At 40.7% G+C, this 22,752-nt stretch overlaps 1 protein-coding gene across 2 annotated transcripts in view; it reads right to left on the reverse strand.

The window, feature by feature from the left end:
- ctif (CBP80/20-dependent translation initiation factor) overlaps nucleotides 1-8,169 on the reverse strand; it is a 46,642-nt gene extending 38,473 nt beyond the window's left edge. For both annotated transcript variants that reach the window (XM_053411260.1, XM_053411259.1), the window contains exon 1: nucleotides 8,012-8,169. The gene's annotated coding sequence lies outside the window, so the exon portion shown is untranslated. The remainder of the gene's footprint in view (nucleotides 1-8,011) is intronic.
- Between the last annotated feature and the right edge of the window lie 14,583 nt (nucleotides 8,170-22,752).

Consider the following 22,752-nt stretch of genomic DNA (forward strand, 5'->3'; position numbering starts at 1 on the left):
TTGCCCAGTCGTCCAAGGCATGCCGCTCTGTTAGTCCTCAGCCAACACAGACTCTGCACTGACAGCCTACTGACACGACAGTGTACACTTAGCAAACAAATGAACATGTGGAAACCTCATTCAGCCAAGCATCCATTTTCAGTCGGACAACATGCACTGTATTACTGTTCAGCGTCACATCGGATTTGACTGGAATGTAAGTTACCAGTCCCATACAATGTAATACACATTTTTATTCATCTGTACGGTTAATGCTCATTTATACAGCACATTTCTAGTCTTGTTTACCACTCAAAGTGGTTTACATTACATGCAGCACTTTATCACACATCAATCTCACAATGCCAGCTCAGACGATTCAGTATCTTGCCCAATGACTCTTCAAGACACAGAATGGGGGAAGATAGGACCTCCTGAGCCAGAGCCGCCCCATGTCTTTGTAGCTTCTCAGTGAACAGGGAGGTTAAAATATATTTTCCTCTCTTGTTTACGTAAAGGATGAGGACACAGCAATGAAAATATTTTCATTTTCATATCGGTCAATTAATAATAAAAGTGCTGAAGTGAATTAAGCCTGTTCAAATGAATGGAGAAGCTTCAGTAATAGTAGCCGGAATTTGTGACACTAGGTTAATTGAAGCACACTGGCAGTGGATGTCCTCCTGTTGTCCTTGACATGTGGTATAGAATTACTGCCTGAGGGGAAACTGCCAACAGCTATTGACCCGTCCATTAGAACACCTCTCATCTGGTTCTGTCTTTTTTCCTTGGTATCTACCACTTGCTTTTTATTGGCACTTTACACATGCGTATTGTGCAGGAGTCAGAAATCACCAGGGGTGTGAATACGCTGCATTCACCCCACATGCCATGGATGTCAGTATCCAAAGTAAATACTGTTTATGCATTATCATACAATGGGCCTGCTGTATCAATGACAATAAGTCCCCTCTGTGCTTTTGTGTTTCTAAATACTCCAAACCTGCAGACATCTATTGTAAGATGTTCTGATATGTGCTGTCTGAGGCTTTAGCTTTCAGCTTAGTATCAATAAAATCAATGTTCTTCAGGTGAAAGAGAAATAGATTTGCCTTTCGAACATAACATCAGTTTGATGTTCCAGGGTGGCACCAATTCGGCCATGTGAGACTCATGCTCATGTGATTAACGTCATGCATGGGCTGATGGGAGGAGACTCGAGTGAGAGATTCATGTGGCTCAAAGAAAGAGCTACTGTCTTAAGCACACAAGGGGAAATACAAACAAGTATGAACAGCAGGCTGTCTGCCCCTCTGAGCTTTGTCTAAACAGAGAAACTGACTCTGCAAGGTCAGGAGCACAAATAGCATCACAGGGCTTCTCAAATTTAACAAGCACAAGCCTCGTCTTAAGATGATGCAATGACTCGGGCTCTCACTTTACAAGATATTGATGCAAATGATGAGGGAAAAGCATTTTTAAAAACTGCATGTGTGAACTTAGTGCTTATGAATTCCCAGGTTCTGGGACACGCAATAAGAGATAACGAGCAACGGCTGCAACTCAGATGATCTTAATCATCAATTAATCTGTTGATTTGTTTCTCCATTAGTGCAGTTTACACATCAAAGTGTGTTCATGTTGTATGAAGCCCTGATGTGAGTCAGTGTCCGCTGGGTCAAGTAACAAAATCTGGGGGTGTGGAGTTAAGCAGAACCAAGCTTATCAGATCTATGCAGCCCACAGCTCATCTCTCCTCGAGCCTTAGCCACTACAAACTCAACAAAACCTTGAATGTTGCATTGTGGGAGATGTGGTGATAGATTTTGACAGGGAAGTAAATCATATAGAATAAGAACGATGACATCTCTGGCCCTGCTGCGTCGATGTAGAGACTGACAATGTTATCGTGTTAAGAGGCAGACAGCAAACATCAGCGAGAGAAGGGCTATAACATGAAATAAAGGTCCCCAGCTCGAATCAGATGTTGCAGATATGTAGAATGCACTGAAAACAGTTGGAAAACAGACCATTAAAGAAAAGGGTAGAGAATACAGGAAATCTTGGCTAATAAAACCATTTATTGTACTTTTTTTTTGTCAAATTGATTTAACGCTTTAGGATTAGACACACGGAAAATAACTGCAGCCAGTACATTTTTTAACTATTAATCAGATTATGTACAGATTAAGTTTGTTTTGATTAATTAACTATAGGCTGCAGTTTCCCTTAATCTAATTATGGAGTGAAGAAAGAAGGAGAGAGTCAGTTAGACACAAAGATACAAAGAGGCGGGTGAAATTCGCCTAAAACGCCTGTTTGAGGACACCCAAATTAAATTGAAAGCTGTTCTTGGTCTCTTTTGAAAGGTAACATTCTGAACTTCCCCCCCCCAACAGTCAGAATCACTCTAAGTACTACTGGCATTGAGTAATAGCAGTTGGCACACAGTGAAGTAGAAGGTTTTTATTTTCGCCTTAATATTTTTGGTAAACAGATGCCTACTGATGACTCTAGCTGAGACTTATGAGCTGGAAAACACAATGGGACCCTAGCATGAAGCCTTGACTAGCCCAAGTCTAAATTTGATAACAATACCACAGAAAATGAATATTTGACAGATTTTTTCCTAAGGCCATGTCTAGGCGTTTTCCACAAAGAACATTTGGAGACTCCAAAGGACCCTTTGTAACCATAGTAACCAACCAGGCTAAAAAGGCACATTTTACACTCAAAATCATACTTTTATATAAAGGAGACAAAACCGGTCATATGGTTTAAAATTTATACAAATAAATATCTTTCATATATTTTAGCAACATGTAGCAGTAGCGACGGGGACGAAACACTGACGCTGACGGTGCGCTGACATTATGCAACAGCTGACCATGACTATTCTTTGATGTAATAGTGTGTTTTGGACTGATTATGTTACTGGATTGGATCGTCTGGACCTTTGGCAATGTACCAACACCGCTTTTGTTGGAAATTTATCGATCTGTGGATTAATATGGTGATTCTCAGGTAAGTGACGTCAACTTTTTTCTAATTTCCAGTCTGACTGACGCTGAACTGAGACATTGATTGTACCGGCTCTGGTGATCGGATTTTGAAATGGTTTACATCAGTGGAATCAGAATCTTAGCGTTCTAATGATATGTTGCATTAGTACCTAGCTGTACGACGCAGTTCTTTAAATAAAATGTTTGACGCTGATCGATAAAAAACACACACCTCCTTGCAATCACCGTCCCATCTGCGGTACGGTGATTGCAAGGAGGTTAATGTCATGTTGCAGTAATCCTCACACTGTCAAAATCTCCGTGTGTACTGTCTGTTGGTTGTAGGCAGCCTGTAAACCCATGGATCATTACAATGCGAGACCCCCTCTCTTTCTGTCCCAATATCTTTCCCCTTTCAAACATCTTTAAATTCCTCTTCCCATATATCCTGAGCACCCCCCCTCCACCTTGCTACTTCCTGTCTCCACCCTTCTGCACTCCCTTCCTTAGCTGTTCCAACAAAGAGCTGCCTGCCACACTGTCCTGGCCTGAGCTCCACTGATGTAGCAGCGACTGCGCCCGAGGCCCAGCACCAGCCAGACAGATACTAAACTGGCCAGACAGACACAGCGTGGCACTGGACAGTTAGACGGTTCTTTGTTTAAGAGGCAGAGTCTAAATCAAACTTATTATCACACATTATCACAGGATACATCACCAAAGAGCGGTAAAAAGGGGAAATCATGATAATATAATATTGTGCAATATCCTGTGTCTTAGACAATTGGAGAAACTATATCAAGAGCATGGCCAGCAGCATTAAATAGGTGAATTAACATATTTTACTGAATGAGGAGTGTTGAAGATTGTCGATGAAGAGAGTTATAGAGAAATCCCATGCTTTGCTTGGACTCTTGAACAATTAAAGTATAATGTCTTACACTCAAGATTTACAACAAATAAAAGTAGTTTCTGCAACATTAAGCACAATAACCAAGTAAACAATCATCACTTCGGGTACAAAGACACTATAACACCACAGTAACAGTGTCTCCTCCCAAATCATTAAGGCTCCTGGTGTCATGGTTTGCTAAAGCAACAAAACATACTGTGTAATGTATGAAAACAAACCCTGAGCCATCAGCGATTTAACTCTTTGATTTGGTTACATAACCAAAGATCCATGATCCTTACAGCCCAAACATAGCTGACCATGAGACCCAGTCTCCTCAGTGGGAGTCTAAGTCGTCCCATGCAGCGAGAGCTGCTAATACGTCTAATCTGGTCTACTACAGACTGGATGTCTTAGCAAATTCACACTTGGGTTTAAATATAAATAAGCATAGTCTGGATCTGAGAGCAGTTTCATTGGACACTGTTGATTTGACATTGTTGATACTAAATATGAGGAACCAATCATCTTGAATTTTCTACACAAATGTGATAATTTGCAAAACAGGAAAATGTTTTGACTTTTTTATTTTAATTTGTATCATATACATTTGCATAATTCACATTACATGCACATATAGATGCATGGAAATCAGTAGTTTGTGCTGTTGCGAGAAAACCTATTGATTGTGTGTTTCATGTGTCAAAAGTATAAACTTTCAACTAGTGTGTGACTGCCAATGCACAGCTTGTCTATTTACATGTCTAGTCCTGAGCACAGCATCAGGACCATGATACCTTTAACTTCACTGTAAACAAATAATAAAACAAAAAAGTTATTCAAATTAGAGTGGCTCCTTACACATACCTTGTACCTCTTTGTGCTTTAATCTATTATAGTGGTTGACCAATGTTGGTTATTTAATGGCCAGTGCTAATATTTAGAGAGACGGGCCAGTGTCAGATAAAAAATGTGTTTAAACTAAACTCAATCATGTATTGTATATATAATATTGTATCTGTTTACTCATACACAGAGCAGAATGACCTAAATCTGGAGGAAGACAGCATGCACATGCCACACAGAGGGGGTCGGAGGGTGTGTGTGTACACCTAAAACAATAACCCAATTGTCCACCTATGGCCCTGAAGTGACCTAATGGGAGAGGATTGGGCATGTGCAGTACTGTGCCATTCTGAACACACACACACACACACACAATTGTGCTTTCACAACATGTATGGAGAATTTCTGAGGCCTCAAAGCTGAATGGCAACAAAAGTGAAGAGAGACAACAAAAGGTTAGTCTGAACCCAAGCAGAGGCCATTATTCGTTGGAGCTGAACAAATGGGATGATGACAAATCAAGTAACACTGAGAACAAAGAGGTCAACCACAGAAAGCCCATAGTTGCTTGTTTCTAAGAAATTCATGGTTTTCATGGTTTTACATTATTAACCCTTAAATACTCAGCGTTTAAATAAGATGATATCTTAGATCTCAAAAAGCTGCTGTATGCTTTCCTCACTCATGAGCCGTACAATGCCCTGCACCCCCTTCTCTCGTTTCCCACTCATTCATCCATACACTACAGGCAACTTAATGAGCAGCAGTTCCCACCGAAATTAGGCTACGCAGGCCGTCTAAGGGCGTTCCAGTTTTCTGCAGGCTACACCCTCCATAACATGCAGCTGTCTTCCCTCCTCCTCTGCATTCTTCACTACACTGTATGTGTACAAATGGGGGAACGCCACGACACTAGAACACCACCCTGTCTTTTAGCGTTCGCTTGAACATGAGGCACAGAGGTAGGAGTTAGCTACTGCTACTCCAGGTGTCAGTACTTGTTGGTGGTGGGACTCTGCAAACTTTCTTTCATTTGCTGTCAATGTGTGACCTGTGAGGGCAGAGTTCGCAGCCTCGGTCATCAATCACATCACTGCAGTGCTCATATGGGCCGGGATTGGAGATCACACGGATGGTCTAACAAAAGCTGCATTTCAGGCCAAATTTGAAACACCAGTGATATCTCACTTTCCTCTACTTTGGCAAGATCATCATAGTTTAGTGCTCAATATTCTCCTATGCTCTTATTGATCAGTTCCAAGATTATAACAACATCTCATGACACTTTGACAACATGCAACATGTTTGTAGAGCTGAGTGGACAAACAATAATTATCACAACAAAAAAGTTCAATTATATGTCAGTCTAATGCTTATGTACTACACAACAGTGAGATGTATAATGAAACATGCTATTTAATGATCTACCTCTGAATAAGCTTTTGTCTTTCCCTGAAGAAGAATTTAAAACCACTGTTTTTCAGATTTCTTCTACTTTCACTCAGGAGCAAAAACCCCTAAAACTTAAAAAGAATAATGATTGGACATGTAACATGATAATAACAAGCATTGAAAAATGTAAACCTTGTGATTGGGATATTGTTTTCTGCTACATCATCCAGACTTTGTGTGTTTACTCCTCTCACTTAGGTGATGGTCCAGTCTCAGAGCTGTAAACCTTTCCTAGGTTTCTCCATTCTTAGTCAGTTGATGGCTATTGACCTCTGTCAGCAGATGGAAACATCTTCAGTGGTTTCTTATGTACTCCATATTAACTTTGGCCAAGTATGTCTACGTCCATGTAAACTCATAGTGAATATAATCACATTCTAACTGCTGACAACAATTTTACAGGTAATGTATTTAAATTAATCTTAGCATAACATATGACTTTTCTCAGACTGGGCACCAAGCCAAATGTCTCTTTACATTGAGCACTTGTCCAGGACCAGACACTGGCAGAACCTGATTTACAACTTAGTGGAGTAATGTATCTGCATATAACTGCAACTGGGACCAGGATCTAACACATGATCCTATCAGCAGGATTAGATAAATGTGACCATTCATTCAATAACCTATGTTCTCGGCTGAAAATGCTTTTTGTTGAAGAGAAATCTAGTCTTGCTTTTCAGCGTCAAAGTGTGACAAATAAATCCAATCTCCCACGAGTCTGGAGAGTCTCTGTTATGTGACTTGCGGTGGCACGCAAACATTCCTTTACCTCTGTAAAGTCACTCTGATCCAATCATTCTGTGAAGTGTAGGCATCTCAGGAATGTTATGAGCAAACTGAGGTTATGTGTTCACTGATATCAACAGAAACTCTTCTGGCTGATTAGACAACATAACATTACACAACCCTATCCTCCCTGCACACAGTCCACGTGGTTCAGGTTGGACCCATCTTGTTCGAATGCAGCAAACATTAAGCAAACTAATTGATTGTGTGGGCTTCAGTTGAGGCTGCAGATCGTACTATAGATACGAGCTGGAGGCACATCATGGCTTCACGTGCTTTCTCTCTGTGCTCACTGGCCGCAGCTGGGATCCGGTCTTTGTTGTGAGGGTCAACAGCTGATGCAGGCTGCAGATCTGCAGCAGCAATCTCAGGCCACCCTGACCAACATGTTGAGCGGCTCCTCCTGCACTTTGCTGTTCTGCAAGAGGACTGAAACCAGGCTAAGCGCAGGGCTGATACCATGGAATCACCATAACGATTCCATCAGAACCTGGTCTACTGGCAATAGGGAGCTGGGTGGATTCATAGTCATGTATGTAGCACTTCCATAACCACGCCCATGCTTTCTGGGATGCTAATGCTGTGTCCGTTAGCCAAGTGTTGTATCCTCACAGGTCGCCTATGCTAATGCTAACCACCACGTCTGCACCGCAACGTCCTGTCAAAGTGACAAAGCCACATCTGGAGGCGCCTCCACGCCCTGCTCAGTGTGTGTGCGTGCGTGTGCCCTGGCTGCGTATCGCCGGTAACAATGGTGACGCAAGCTTTGCGGCTAACCAGCCGGCTAAGCTCTTAGCTAGCTCCTAAGTCCAACTGTAAACAACAACAGGACACTTCCAAGCTAACGCTAGCCACTTCCAGCGGTGCTAACAGCAGCGGCTGTGCCTCCTGGTAGAAGACGAGGCTGAGAGCAGCTCGCTAACGGCCCCAGCTCACACCAAAGCCGGGGTATTCTCTCAAATTAAAGTGGTTTGTGGTTACCACGGGTATAGCACTCCAGCCGAAACACACACACCTTCAACCGGCTTAATAAACTGAGATAAACCCTTACCCGACGTGGGCTGGAGACTCCTGGGGAACCCGGGTTCACCTCCTGGGATCAAACCCGCCGTGTCATGGGTGTGTTGGGTGAGAACGGAGGTGGGAGACAGGATTAGTTGGAGTGAGACTCCTGCGACGTCCCGGACTGAAGAGGAGGGAATGCAGGAATGTGACGTTCACTCGGGTTTCGCTGGCAGCGATGACACGTGCGCTCGGGAAGTGGAGCATTGTGGGAAACGTAGTATCTGGGAGCTGGATGGGCCCTTGGACAGGTCAGGCAAATAATAACTTAACATGCTTTATATAGAAGAACGCACAGATGGATTTTCTCCAAACTCAATGGGATATTTGGAGGGTGTCTCCTGATGAGTAACTTTTGGATCTGGTCAGTCAAAGGTTATAAGTCAAGGTCGACAAAAGTTACTGGTTAAAACTCATTTGTCAAGATTCCTCAGTAAATAATAGGGCGAGAGGGGGAGAAAAGCTTGTGCTGATCAGAAAAATTATTTCCAATCATGTAATAAGTGGTGTCACGAAGAGGTAATGATGAGGTCAGAAGTCATACATAGTTAAAAAAATACACTTTCTGAGATATATAAACCTCCCATAGACACAACCTTCACCATATTTAGACCTTTCTGTAGTAACACATTAACCCTTGCTATGACCTCAGAGAAATGAATCTACAGTGTATTTATATTAATCACTCACTTATAATCATCTGGTATAAAGGACGCCATGATGGCATCATAATGACGTGACATTATTATAATATCAAAAAGGTACCATCACCTGATCATACAACAGGGAATGCATTACCCTTCCAATGCTTTCCCTCAGTGCTAGTTTATATTCAAAGTAGTGATCTATTATTGTTTCCTTATCTATTGGCAGTTAACAGTTTTGATACAGCACCAGGTAATAAACAAAACACAAATGCAAATTCCTCACGCGCATCTTTGCTATAAAATGCCAAGTGGAGTAAAGTAACATTAACAATAACCTGAGTACATTATACTGCACGTAGGTCGAGGAGGTGCACATATCTGTACTTTACTCAGGGAAGTTACATTTTCTGCTCCTTTACACTTAGCTAACTAATATATGATCAATGGGTCAATAAATAAAGATATACCTGAATTACCTTGTAGCATATAACGAATTGACAATTAGAGCTAGGACTTTATTTTGACTATTTCTACACTGAGGTGTTGGTTGCGTTTAAAGTGAAATATGTGATCTCTTCTACCACTGATGATTGCCCAGACACATTAGTTCATACCAAATGATATGTTAAAATGCTTTTAAACCTGATGATTTTTGAAACTTTATCAGATATAACGGTGCTGGTAATCAAATGTTCATATTTTGACTTTTTCATCCATGCAGCTGGAGCCATCAGTAGAATTTCCTGGAATATTTTCATCACCACTGTGGGGTTATAATTAAATATCTGTGTGTGTGTGTGTGTGTGTGTGTGCGTGTGTGCGTGTGTGCGTGTGTGCGTGTGTGTGTGTGTGTGTGTGTGTTTGTGTGATATGGTTTTATTGGTGATGATGCTTGAATCGAGTTCAACATGTAAAATGTGTTTGAATAGTTTGTCATCCTCTCTCTATAAATATAAGACTCACCTTGACAACCAAACAAAAGTGTCTGCAGATCACAGCTGAAACCTGATGCTTTTCAATGTAATCATGCCCCCCTGTGGACAATGAACGAAGTGCAGTGGAAGAAAACGTATAGTCAGGCTTTTAATTTATTTAATTCATTTGTCTATCTAATTTTACAATTTACACATTTCTTTTTTGTAACAAATTTATACTTTTATTCTATTTTTGTTATTTATTCAGTTGTTTAATCACATATTTACTTTCTCTGAAATGTTTTTCTCTGATACCACATTTATATTTCCTGTCTTACTAATTCCTCTTTTAGCATTCTATTATTTTATCTTTGTCCCTTTCACATCTCTTACAAACATTTTTTTATGGTAATGGTATCATGATCATCTTTCTTTATTTACCTGCCTTTGGTGTTTCCTCATTTCTAATCTATGAGATTTATGACAGTGTCTCCTCAGTTCCTGTTTATACTATATTGCTTTGCTCCGTACGTGGAAGGGTGGTAGGGGTATGGATTGTATTGCTTTTATTCTGTGAAGCCCTTTGCATTACTTTATTTGAATTAAAAGGGCTATACAAATAAACCTGATTGATTCATTGATTGATTGACTCATGAACAAAAGACAGAGCTTTCGATTGTCTATTATCAGAAACAGAGGAGAGAGACAGAACAAGACACAAAAGACAGATGGAGTCAAATCTAGATTAAAAGATGAGTGGATAGGTCAGTGCCCTGCAGGGACAGCCAAACAGACAGTTGAGTGGAAAGTCCCCTCCCCTGCTCCAGATGGGTGTAAAGCATATTTGCCACCGCAGTCAGAGGCTAATTAACTCCCATGCAGTGATGGAGACTCCAGCAGGTCCAAGGCTGCCCCCCCCCCGCCCCCCACCCCTGATATGTCTCCTTCCTTTCGGTCCTTCCTTTTCCTTCTCACTCCCTCACCTCAGCTCTGTGTCTATCCTTAGTTGTCCCATAATTACTTTGTTGTCCCCTTCACTTCACCCGCAGCACCGCAAGCCATCCAGTCATCCGTGTTCCTCCCATAGTGCTGTGCATTGTCCCTGTGCAGATGCTTGGTTCATATCGCCTCCTCTCACACGCATGTGTTCACCTATAGTCATAATAATGATTATAATAATAATAATAATAATCATGACTGGAAAAAGTTAAACAGCTGATGTGATGTTGCCATCCTGTTTGTGGAGAAGAGGACAGAAAACGTGTGCTGTACTGAATTCATAAATCTTGTTTGAATGAACGAGTCTGTAAAACAGCAGATTTAAAGCTTGTGTGAAGCTGAGTGGTGAAAGTTGGTGAGATTCAAAGTCAGTTGCACTGTTGCCAAGGAAACCATAATGTTGAACTGCCATGTAATTTCAATGTTCTAAAAATGTCATCTTTTGTTGCATGGCACGCAATCCTTGAGAAGTTGTTCACAAAGAAATAAGTCACATTATTGTTTTAAACTTCTTTCTTCCCCCTGTATGTGTCTGATTATTGTGGAATTATTTATATCAAAGACGCAAAAAAGTCAGAAAGATGTTGAAGTAGTGGAGAAAGCGTTGTCACATAAATCTAAAAGCTCTATGAGCTCACTCACATTTCTTTCAATTTATGAATAAACATGCATCTTTATTTTGTCCCTTTATGTTCAGGTGAACTTGACTGTTTATATCAGTTTCTACACTGGTTACATGGTCTCACAGTAAATTCTGTGGCGCGAGAAGAAGAGAAGCGAAGGCAGAAGTTGGCGTTATTCCGCAGTTTGCCCTGCACAAAGCTGTATCCTCACCAGAGAGATGGTACCAAGGCACCAATTAGAAGTGGAGAGGGCGCATGATGATATTTCCGTGTGCTTGTGGCCTGGGCTGCTCCATCTGCGTGCGTTATAAAAGGCAAAACCATAAACATGGAATTAGACAGTACAGGCCCCACAGCTCTTAAGGTCACAGACTCTCCCTCCTGCGGCTTGTGAGAGCAACGGTGTGATATAAACAACACAGGCACGGCAAACTGTTTTTCCCGTAGGTGCAGGTTTTCTGACAGGGCAGTTGATTACTGGTGCTTGTCGGTATGTGAAGTTCATTAAGGCCAGTGGCCCTGATGCAGCAGTCTGCTGCAGTTCTGCTCTTTCACTGTCAGGTTGAACGGGTGCAGGAGATGAGGTGTGGGAGAAAGATCACTGTGCAGCAGTTAGAGGGAAACTAAGTGGGTGGAAGTGACTGAACATATCTAACACACACACACACACACACACACACACACACACACACACACACACACACACACACACACACACAGAGATATTGGCCAGGGTTCAATTTGTTGAGTAACAAAAACATGATAGCTTTCTAACCAGCAGGTGGGGGCAGTAGACAGATCATAGGAATGTGGTGTTGTCCGAAGTGCCATTGTAATGTGCTTTAAACCAGAGATCTACTGTTACCTACTGCCAGTGAAGCAGAAGTAAGTGCTTCTCTGAAACACATGGCCACTCTGTGGCAAAAAATAAACAAGAAACATAAATACATGTTAATTTAAAATCCCCCCCATAGACTTAACCTCCTAGGAAACAATAACCAAAATACAGGTTGGGATGGAAGGAATTCTCACTCAGCCCTGACTAACTATATGTTGTTTGAAGCCTTGTAATTATATCCGTGTAAAACAAATTATGATCACAAAATCAAAGTGGCAATTTCTTTAACCAGAGGCTACATATATACCAAAACAATATAATAAGAAAAAGACGAGGGGAGACTTTATGAACAGTTACCTTTGAGAACAAACATCTGCATCGATTTGTCCCTCTTATTTCACTTTGCCTTTCTAGACACTGAAGGACTCCTTACAATTTATGATTAATAAACTCATGAATAAAAGTATTAGAATCCTACAGGAGACACAAACACATCACAAAACCAAATACAGACATTGTAACAATATATATAAATATGTAATAATGTATCTGATTTGTTATCTAATGTATTTCTACGACTTCATAGATCAATATTAATGTAGATAATAATAAAACTAATTTCATACGATACCCTAGTGGACAATGCTATTGCTGACAGTACCATTACTTAACTTATCCATCTATCTATCTACCTACGTACCTACCTACCTACCTACCTACCTACCTACCTATCTATCTATCTATCTATCTATCTATCTATCTATCTATCTATCTATCTATCTATCTATCTATCTATCTATCTATCCATTTATCTCATCAAAACAATTGAATGATCAAATAAATTAACATTTGTACAGGTCCGTGCTCAAAGGAGGGGGTGTTTTATGTAGGTGCTTAGAAGAGTGAACGCAAACATAAGAATTATTCCAGCTGCTAGATGATTCTTTTCTAAAAACGCAGAGATGAAAAACAGATCAGAGTTGTCTTCTCTCTACTTTGTCCTTCAGCCTCCCTCTTCAGGATGAGAGGGGCCTTTCTTCCCTCACCCCCTCCTCTCCTCTCCCATCCCTGGCAGCCCGACGCTCCCCGTGCTGTTGGACTTCGGCAGAGCCCCGACCGTCCGAGGACGTGCGTTGACAGCTCCGGGCCGTGTGTGTGTCCGCCTGCATGTATGGCGAACACCCGTTGAGTAGGTGGGTCTGCTGGAAGGGAGTGGGAGAGGTGGGAAAGGGGCAGATGGAACACAGAAGGAAGTTCACCAGAGACACATAGAGTGTCAGAAAGTAGAGAGGGACGCAGAGAGGAGGGGGGGGGGGGGGGGGGGGGGGGGACAGTGATAGGTAGAGGTGGCAAAGCTGAGAAAATGAGGGGACAGATATGCAGAGAGACAGGGTGGCGGACGGCTTTAGAGGGTGAGGGAGGCCGAGGGAAAGATGGGGAGGTGAGACATGTGTCAGGTACCAGAGGGAGAGGTGACGAGCAGCGGGGGCTGGAGGGAGGGTGACAGGTAGGGATGGAGGAGTTGGGGTTTCGGGGGGTGATAATGATATCAGGTGCAGGAGGGTGGCGGGACGGGTGGCTGGGGCAAGGACGGGAGGAGGAGACTTCTGACATTCAACAATCACACGATAGCAGGATGTGGAATATTCTCTCAAGAAAAGTTATCTGCACGTCTGGCCTCATGTCGTGGAGACTGGCGGAGGAGGGGTTGTGGTTTGGTGGGGCCCCAAACTCCTTTGACTCAAAATAGATGAAACTTTAATGCGTCGCTGAACACTTTCTATTCCTGCATCGCCTCTGAGAACCTATAATAATAATCTAATCTAAGCATGTACACGTCTGCTACATTACAATTGTCATGGCTGCTCCCTTCATCTCTGTCAGACATGTTCTTTTGTATAAACAGATTTAACATTGATACACAGCTACATTTATTTAAGACGCTGTCTTTTCTCCTGAATTTTGTAAAAATTGTCATTTTGTTGCACACAGGATGTATTACGCTGGTGTCGGGGATCCCTCACTTACCACTCTCTGAGGTTACTTGTTAAGTCCTTCAAGGCAAACTGGGATTTACGAATATAGCCTAAACAAATATAATGTGATTAATTGATTTATTTATAAAGGGTTTTACTTTAGGTATCGAAAACGTGAACATATATTGTCTCAGGTTGAAGCCGCAGCTGCCAAACACACTAAAGTGGTGAGAAAAGACTGCAGGCATCTTTTCCCATCTTTCTATTTGTTACAAAGATCATCACCTCTTTGCTTGTGAGTTTGTTTTGTCTTGCAAATAAAGTAAAGGATGCTTATCAACATCTGGCAAAGGGACTGCAGGTGGAAATTACCCTTTCAGCTCTGGTGCATTAACAGTTGCATACATGTTGATTAATGTACATTGTCCCATTCAAATGAAGAACACAGAAATTAAAATGTTTAAAATTTAAAATGATATGTTCAGTTTACACCCGGCCCACATCATGCCCACATTAGACATACAAACATAAAATACAATAAAAAAATACAATACAATATTCTAAATCCCTTCAAAATCAAGTAATAATGAGCAAAATATGTATTTTCTTTTAATAGAATTGCAATTTGGTACCAAACCCTGCATTATGTGTAGTGTCACGAAGAGTTAAAGAATCAACCATTCAAAAAACGTCTGTATTCTCATGTAAGCACTTTTTAAAAAACAGACACTGCCCATTTTTATGTAATATATTTGTATAAAACCCTTAAACCAACTTTTTAAGCCTGAATGTTCGTGACACATTTCCTGTTTGTTTTACGTCAGTCCTCAGGGTATTTTTATTATACCGACCACCCCCTCCCCTGTCGTGTCAATGCTCTGGCAGTTCAAACTCGTCTTTCTCGTTTATGGGTCATGTAGTGGTGTTATGCCGTCTGGAGTAAGTGTTGGAATAATTTGAGGCGTTTGGAGACAAAAGGAAACTCGTGTGGAATTGTGTTAACAGGCCCTTCTTACAAAGGCTTAGTTTAAATGTGTATTTGACGTCCCTTATTGGAAAAGTGTGCAATGTTATTTGATAATTTCATTTAAACCAAACTTTTATGATTTCTCACAATGTTCTCATTGTCAAAATGAGTCAGAAATAAATTATGACCACAGTACTGTTTGCCTCTGTTTTGTGACATGAATACTGTCTGCTATGTTTCTGTGTTGATAAAATGTTGCTTTTTCACGCAAGCCTTCTTTATCGCATTATGATAACTTGCTTTCCCATGCATATTTCTTTGCATGATGTGGCTACATTCACATTCAGAAGTGTGTGTGTGTGTCTGTGTGTTTTTGTGTCTGCTAAAAAAGGAGGACTCCGACTACGGGTGTTAACTAACTAACCTTGTCTGAACTGCGCAGAGCACGCATTAGGTATCTTCAGGTCAGAGCAGGGTGTTAAAATTATCCAACATAACATCTGTGATTGTGTGAGGGTGTGTGTGTGAGTGTGTTTATATACTGTATGTCTGTGTGATTGTGTGTGTTTTGCCTGTTTGTGTCTTGTCTGGGAGGGGGGAAATGAAAAGAGTGTGTCTGGTTATAGGCCGAGCCAAACTACATCCCACACACGGCTGGGAGACTGTGGGCTCCTCTGGACCTTTTTTAATTAAAACTCCTCACTTTCCTCTCTGTGTGTGCGCGCGTAGATGTGCATGTGTGCATGTGTGTGTGTTTGTGCTGCATGTTTCATGGCTATGATTCACACTAATGCATTCAGTTTTATATATATATATATTTATATTTAATTTGCACACTTTTGCAATTTGGACAAGTGAGTGGGATTTGTTTTGCAGCTAATAATGAAATCAAAATGGTTCAGTTTTAATAAAGAGAAGGAAGAAACAAGTATATGAATAAATATTGAGAGAGTAGAATTACTTCTGCATTTGTGTTCATTTGACCAGCATCTCTCTTAGTTTTCTATATTCGACAGATAAATAGCTTATAATGCCTCGAATTAATAGAAAGAAGTTAATTAGCGATTAACCAATTAACAGCCAAAGCATTGAATATCAAATTATCGTTCGACAAGTGTTTTTCATTTGTCCTGACCCTTTCTTTGTCAGAGCAAGTATCAACTCTTTTATAACACAACCTTCTTGTGTGGGCTGAACTTTAGAAAGTAAACCTTAGAGATGAAGCATTGTCATCAGAGGGATCACGTGCACATGCGTTCTTAAAGCACAGAGTTGCTATGGTTTTCACTTGCAGGTTAAGTCTGAGTTATTTCAAAAATGGGTCTGCGTCAGTGCAAAGAAAAAACAACACGCTACTAAAGGCGACTTAATTCAAGCACATGTTGTGTTTTAAATGGATTGCCTTTTACTTCTTTGCACTGATTTCTGTTTTGTTTCAGTGGTTATGATAGATTATAACTGAGAATGGTTCGAGCTGAAGACCATCACTCTGTAGTGCTTTGATGAAAACACAGAAGAATTAACCACGATAAAATAAAAACTAAATTTTTGAGACTCGATTTGTAAAGTAAACATTATAATATGAATAATCACATGTTGTGTATGTAAAAAAAGATTATTCAAATGTAACTATTATGAGAAGCAAATCTTATTCTCTCAATAGTTTTCATAATAATTATTCACAACAATTGTTTTTCATTCTCGGCTTTTCTCCCAATAACACTGTTAGCTCTTGTGAGCAGGAGCAACAACAATGTCAAAGACACAATAAAAACATAAGAAAAGGGTTTTAAGGAGAAAATCCACATATGAAACTGAAATGTCACTCAGTAGATCACTTACCTCCACCAAGGCCCAACAGTCTCTTAGGTTCAACCAGGCTGCACCAAAATACTATCACTCAGGGATGACTGATACATTTTTCCTTCTTGATCCATGAATTATTAGCTGGGAAACTGGTGAAAAACTTCCACCAACTAACAAACTGATGGAAATGGACTAAACCAAAACCCATGGGCAGAGGCACTAAAATAACCTCTTATGAAACCTGTTTTAGTAAACAAATGTAATAAAATTACATTTTATAAGAACATCTTCAATTATCTATTTTTTTCAGGTATTACTTATTTAATTATATAGTATTGAACCCTATGTTCTCTAGATCAGACACGAGGCTCCTATTATCTAAGTCTGAACCTGTGGGGTGTGACTCCAATTTCAGAACCCTGTTAATGAACCTGAAGAGACGTAAGTGTGTGTGTGTGTGTGTGTGTGTGTGTGTGTGTGTGTGTGTGTGTGTGTGTGTGTGTTTATGTGTGTGTGTGTGTGTATGTGTGTGTGTGCATATGGTAGTCATGGTGAGGGGTGGTTGGGGGCTGCACTGTTGCTGCAGCTACGAGACGTGATCAAGACTACATCGATTTTAAGTTCATGTAAGTGGCTGCAGTGAACCTCCCCCGTACAGTAGCGAACACACACACACACACCTGCACACACACACACACACCTGCACACACACACACACACACACACACACACACACGTGCACACAGAGGTGACATGTGACAAAGTATGTTTACATAAATACTGTACTTAAGTACAATTTCGGGGTACATGTACTTGTAGGTGTCTGTGTGTGTAGGTGTTTGAATGTGTGTGTGTGTTTGTTTGTGTGTGCGTGACTCATCTAGTCAGTCACGTTCTATGTGTTGGCAGAAGCAGCCACTTCATCATCATCACGATTACACACACATAAACAAACACACACACACACACACACGCACACACATGTACATACAAACACAGTCATCATGTTTATGTCAGGCCAAGTTCTCAACCATGCAGAACTCAATAAAATACATTTAACACAATTATGCTACTTTAGTAGTATCCAGGTTGTTCAGGAATTTATACCTGGAAATTGACACTGCAGTTCAATTATTTAAGGTACGTTGTTATAAATAAAGAACCAAACTGTGTTTAAAATAGTTCAGTTTAGTTTCACCAGATACACTAGAAAAATACATTGATAATTAAACAATAATGTATATTTGAGTATAGAAACTTTATTTTGCTGTATCATAAGAAGTTTTGATGTGCATTTAATGATATAACTACTTCAATAATGAAAGGAGGACCTTTACGTGTTGCAGAGAAGTTCTATACTGTGGTATTGAACGTTTCACTTAACCTCTTCCATCACTGGACACATTCATCTGAAAACCTGGACAGTGGAAAACAGAACCAACACACCCTTTAAGATTACAAGAGACAGATTTGCTGTAGCTGATTACAGTTTAGTAGCAGGGGCACCTCATAAAATTTGAGAAAATACTTTTAGATTGTGAGTGACGCACTGAAATATTTCTTTCACTCTGGGTTTGCGGAGAGTGTTTTTAATAGCAGCTAACCGTGTGGCTGCAGGCCGAGTGGCCGCTGCGGTGCAAAGGCAGCAGTCAAGAATCCTTTTTTCATGACCTGTTTGGGTGAGCAACTCTGCTGACACACCACCAGCATTTTGTGCACGTACAAATACACTCGTGCACTGACACGCCCATGCTGCATGTGCACGTATACGCACACGTGCACTCGTACATGCAACATGTGCGTACATGTGGACAAAAACAATCATCACATTCAATATGTGCAAAGGTGTATAGAGACACATGCATGTCAGCAGCCGAGTAAACACACACAAAAGCACACACACAAGCATAGACACACACACACACACACACACACACACACACACACACACACACACACACACAGTACTTATTCTGAGAGTGTATCCCTCCCTGATGACCGGTTAGGGTGAGGAGTGCTGCCGGCAAAGCAGACCAATCCAAGTCATTCTACAGTTGATTTACTGTCCCACCACCGGGCCACTACTGTATAATTACCATAACACACAAACACACACACACACACACACACACACACACACACACTCATACTTGTATGTACACACATGGATAAAACGTGAAACACTAGAGTAGAAAATTAAAGAAAAAAACAGAATCCATAGAAAAACATGTGGACTCCACTGACAGAAATCTCTGGTTTATATGGGTTTGTCATTTCTAATTTTGTACACAGAGTTTAATTATTGTTGCTTTGTGCGTTTGCCTGCTTTTAAAATAGACCAAAGTATTTTATATTTTTGGAGTAGATTTCTTCATTTTAAGTCTCTTTAGGTGTGGCTGTGCTGCAAAAATGTCATCTCAATAACATGTCGTGAAATTTTGTGTTCAGCTTTAAGAATGGTGGATTTGGATCTTATAAGTAGGTTTTAAACCAATACGATGACATGTATTCAGTCATGCAATTTCAATTTCAGATCCAAAATTTTTAATTAAGACAACGAATCAAATCGGTCACATTGGATTTGTTGAATTTAAACACCAACATTTTGGGGGAAATATTCTAACTGGGTTACCACAGATGCAGATCTTACTGTAACAAAGTAATACTTAATATTGGAGATAACTGAGGATAATTTCAGGAAACTTCTACTTCACTTAATAAAAATATGAATCAGGTAGATTTCTATTAAAACCACAAAGATTATTGAGTATAAATGGTGAGAAAACAAATAAATAAAATAATTAAAATGTTCATTTCTGTCACACACTTTTATCAGAATAGTTGTTTTTTGGGACTTATTTCACTTTCTGAGAATTAAAGCAATCTGTTTCCCAGGATGCACTGGGTGGATAGTGACCCGGTTAATGTTAATTGCTAAAAAAAATCAATAAAGATTAATTCTCTCTGCCGTTCAGACCTATTCATAATTATATGGACACAGGAAGCACCAAGGTTTTTAATCCAGAACCTTCTCACTCATAATTTTCTTATCTTCAGTATTGCGCCAAAACAGCCTTTACACCACAGCGGCTCCCCCTTCCACTCATGTAATTTTGCCCTTGTCCTCAGCCGAGTCTGCCCGCCTGCCTGCCCCGGTCCGATTTGTCACTCTCTAACCTGCAATTGTATTCAAGGCCAAATATAGGGGTGGGAATGTTAGGGTGGGCTGTCTATGTGTCACACAACAAAGCTTCGCACAAGGGTGTAGCCCTCTCTCTTACATCCTCCCACCTAACCGCCCGGCATGGCCAAGTTGTTTGCATGGAGACTAGTCTGCGTGCGTATGTGCATATGTGTGTGTGTGTGTGCGTATAATGAGGTCCAAACTCTCCCCACCCTCCTCTCCTCTGGTTAGGCAGAGATCTCTCCCTCCTCCCTCCTCCCTCCCCCTCTCGCTGCTTTATTTGGAGTTTTTCTCAGAGACTCGTCTACTGTCATTCCTTCTCCGCACAGCACTGACCTTCAACGTCTCCGTTTTTATCTGTCCTTCTCCTCCGTCCCGCTCCTCCTCTCCATTTCGGTTTCACTTCCCCTTGATACCCGCGCCACACTCACAGCCTCAACAAACCAAGTCTATAGAGAATCCTTCGAGTAGTTGGTGTCTTTTTTCGTGTGTGTTGTTGCAGCTTCCACAGCGAGGGAAATAAACACCAGTGGGGAAGTGCCAGTTTCTGGATGGGCATGTGATTTGTACAAAGTTACAAGCTGTTGTAAGGCTTGAATTGGAAGTTCCCTATTATTACATGGTAGAAAAATGAGCGGCCTTTAATGCTGAGGGATGGAAAGGGAGATGATTATGGTTTATGTACCAGGGCATCCCCATTATATGACCACAGCAACCCATGCTGAGTCACATAGGTCTAGATAGGATGTGAATGAAATTAACACGGAGACGCACACATACACACACACTCACACACAAACAAAGCAATGAAACAATGATAATTTCATCACATTAACATATTATAGTTTTATTTACTTACATAATTTGCCCTATTTATCTTTAAATTACCTTAACAAAACCCTATAACTGTAAATGTGTGTTATATGACAATTTAAATTAAACTATTTAGTTATAGCATACAGTCTTCAAATGCACATTATAGAACACACTTAAATGAAAAACTAATTCCTTTCTTAAAAGTGTGCAGTTTTGGTATTTGCATTTTAACACAACGTTTGCATATTTATTATTGTGTAACTATGGTTCTCTTTAGATGCACATATCATGCAACAGTTTACCACACTGTCTAGGAGATATAACATATATTATGTTTTAACATATTTTTACATATTATATGAGTACAATGATCTACCTGCATCAAATGTAAACAATGAACGCATGTAAACAAAAACACACAAAACAATTCCAAGTTCATTTACAATGAACTTGAAATTGTCTTATTATTTATGGCTTTAAAATATAGATGTTTCTCTGTTTCTTGTGGTTAATTGTGCATCCAGCTACAAACTTAAAATTTAAATTAAATGTTTTTACTTTCCAATTCCAATGAGACACAAAATAAAGTTTTCTATATTTGGCTGTGCTCCAAAATGTTCCCGATATATTTAAATAATTGTCAGATTAAAATAGAGTTTTTAAATGACAAACAAAAAGGGGGAGGTAAAGATTAGGACAATTCTACTTTTTCCCAGTGTAGACATTATATTTCGAAGTTTTCGAAGTTAAACTAAATCGAAACTAAATCAGGGAAATCAGGGAAATCATTCCACAACTATCAGGAGCATGGTTTTTTTGAGGTTTTTGATGAAAGTTCAATTTATTGGAATCTACACTAAACTATGAAATTATGTAATAAATACAAAAATAGTTGCCAATTACATTTATTTTTATCAGCATGGCTATTTAAAAGGCCTTTTTTCTTTTAAAAATGGTATTGCCATTACCAACTGTACGATTTGTAATAGATTCTGGGATTCTGCATCATCCAACACCATCATTCCACAATTTAATTATTTGTCTAATATAAATAATTATGACTAGATAACAGTCCCACTACCCTCGTCTCTTTTTTGGCTCTCCCAACACAACCAACAGGTCTCGCTCGCCGGCGAGATGCTTCATTCCAGTCCACACTCCCTGCTCGACACAATGAGGCATCAGAATCATTTGTCTGATGAGCAGGGAGGCGCATTGGCACGCCCCGCGCTTAAGGGCCCCTCCGCCCTGTGACGATACTCCTCAAATATGCAGAGTGTGTGACAGCGGGTGCATCTGTGACTCACCTGTGCATGTCCGCGCCTGAGATAACCCTCACCTGTCACTCACCCACCCATGAAATCCCCCACCCTACCAACAATTGCACAAACATACGCACACACACACACACACACACACAGGCCACCAGCACGACTGAGGGCAAAATCTGGTCTGAGGTGCAAGACGCTGCCCGCACGCTTTAATTTTCACCTTCCCCAGCGGGACCCTCGGCTACTGGTGAAACGAGAGGCCTCCTGCTGCTGCTGTTTTCTCCTCCGCCGTCTGCCCCCTATTCCCTTCTCCTGAAATCCCTCACCCTTCCTCTAGTCTTTATTTTCTTCTACTATAGATTAAGAAAATTACACAAAGACACAAAGACAGGATCCTCGGCGCATGTAGCTCATCTTTCATCTCCTCCCAACACTGGCATGTGAACAAGCACAGAGTCATTCACAATGTGTCAGTGCTGATTTATGCATGTGTGTGTACTAAAGTGCATTTGTGCATGTATGTTTACACGCACCCTCCTACATGTGCCTTTACAAATGCAGAAACACACGCGTGCGCTATTCACTCGAGCATGCGTTTTGTGTGTGTGTCTCACACAGTAGTCATGCTATGAGGATCTTCAGCACTGTGTGTGTGTGTGTGTGCGTCTCATCAGCTGATGAGGTGTTTA

The sequence above is a fragment of the Pleuronectes platessa genome, chromosome 19 (assembly GCF_947347685.1).
Source record: "Pleuronectes platessa chromosome 19, fPlePla1.1, whole genome shotgun sequence".
Lineage (NCBI taxonomy): Eukaryota > Metazoa > Chordata > Actinopteri > Pleuronectiformes > Pleuronectidae > Pleuronectes > Pleuronectes platessa.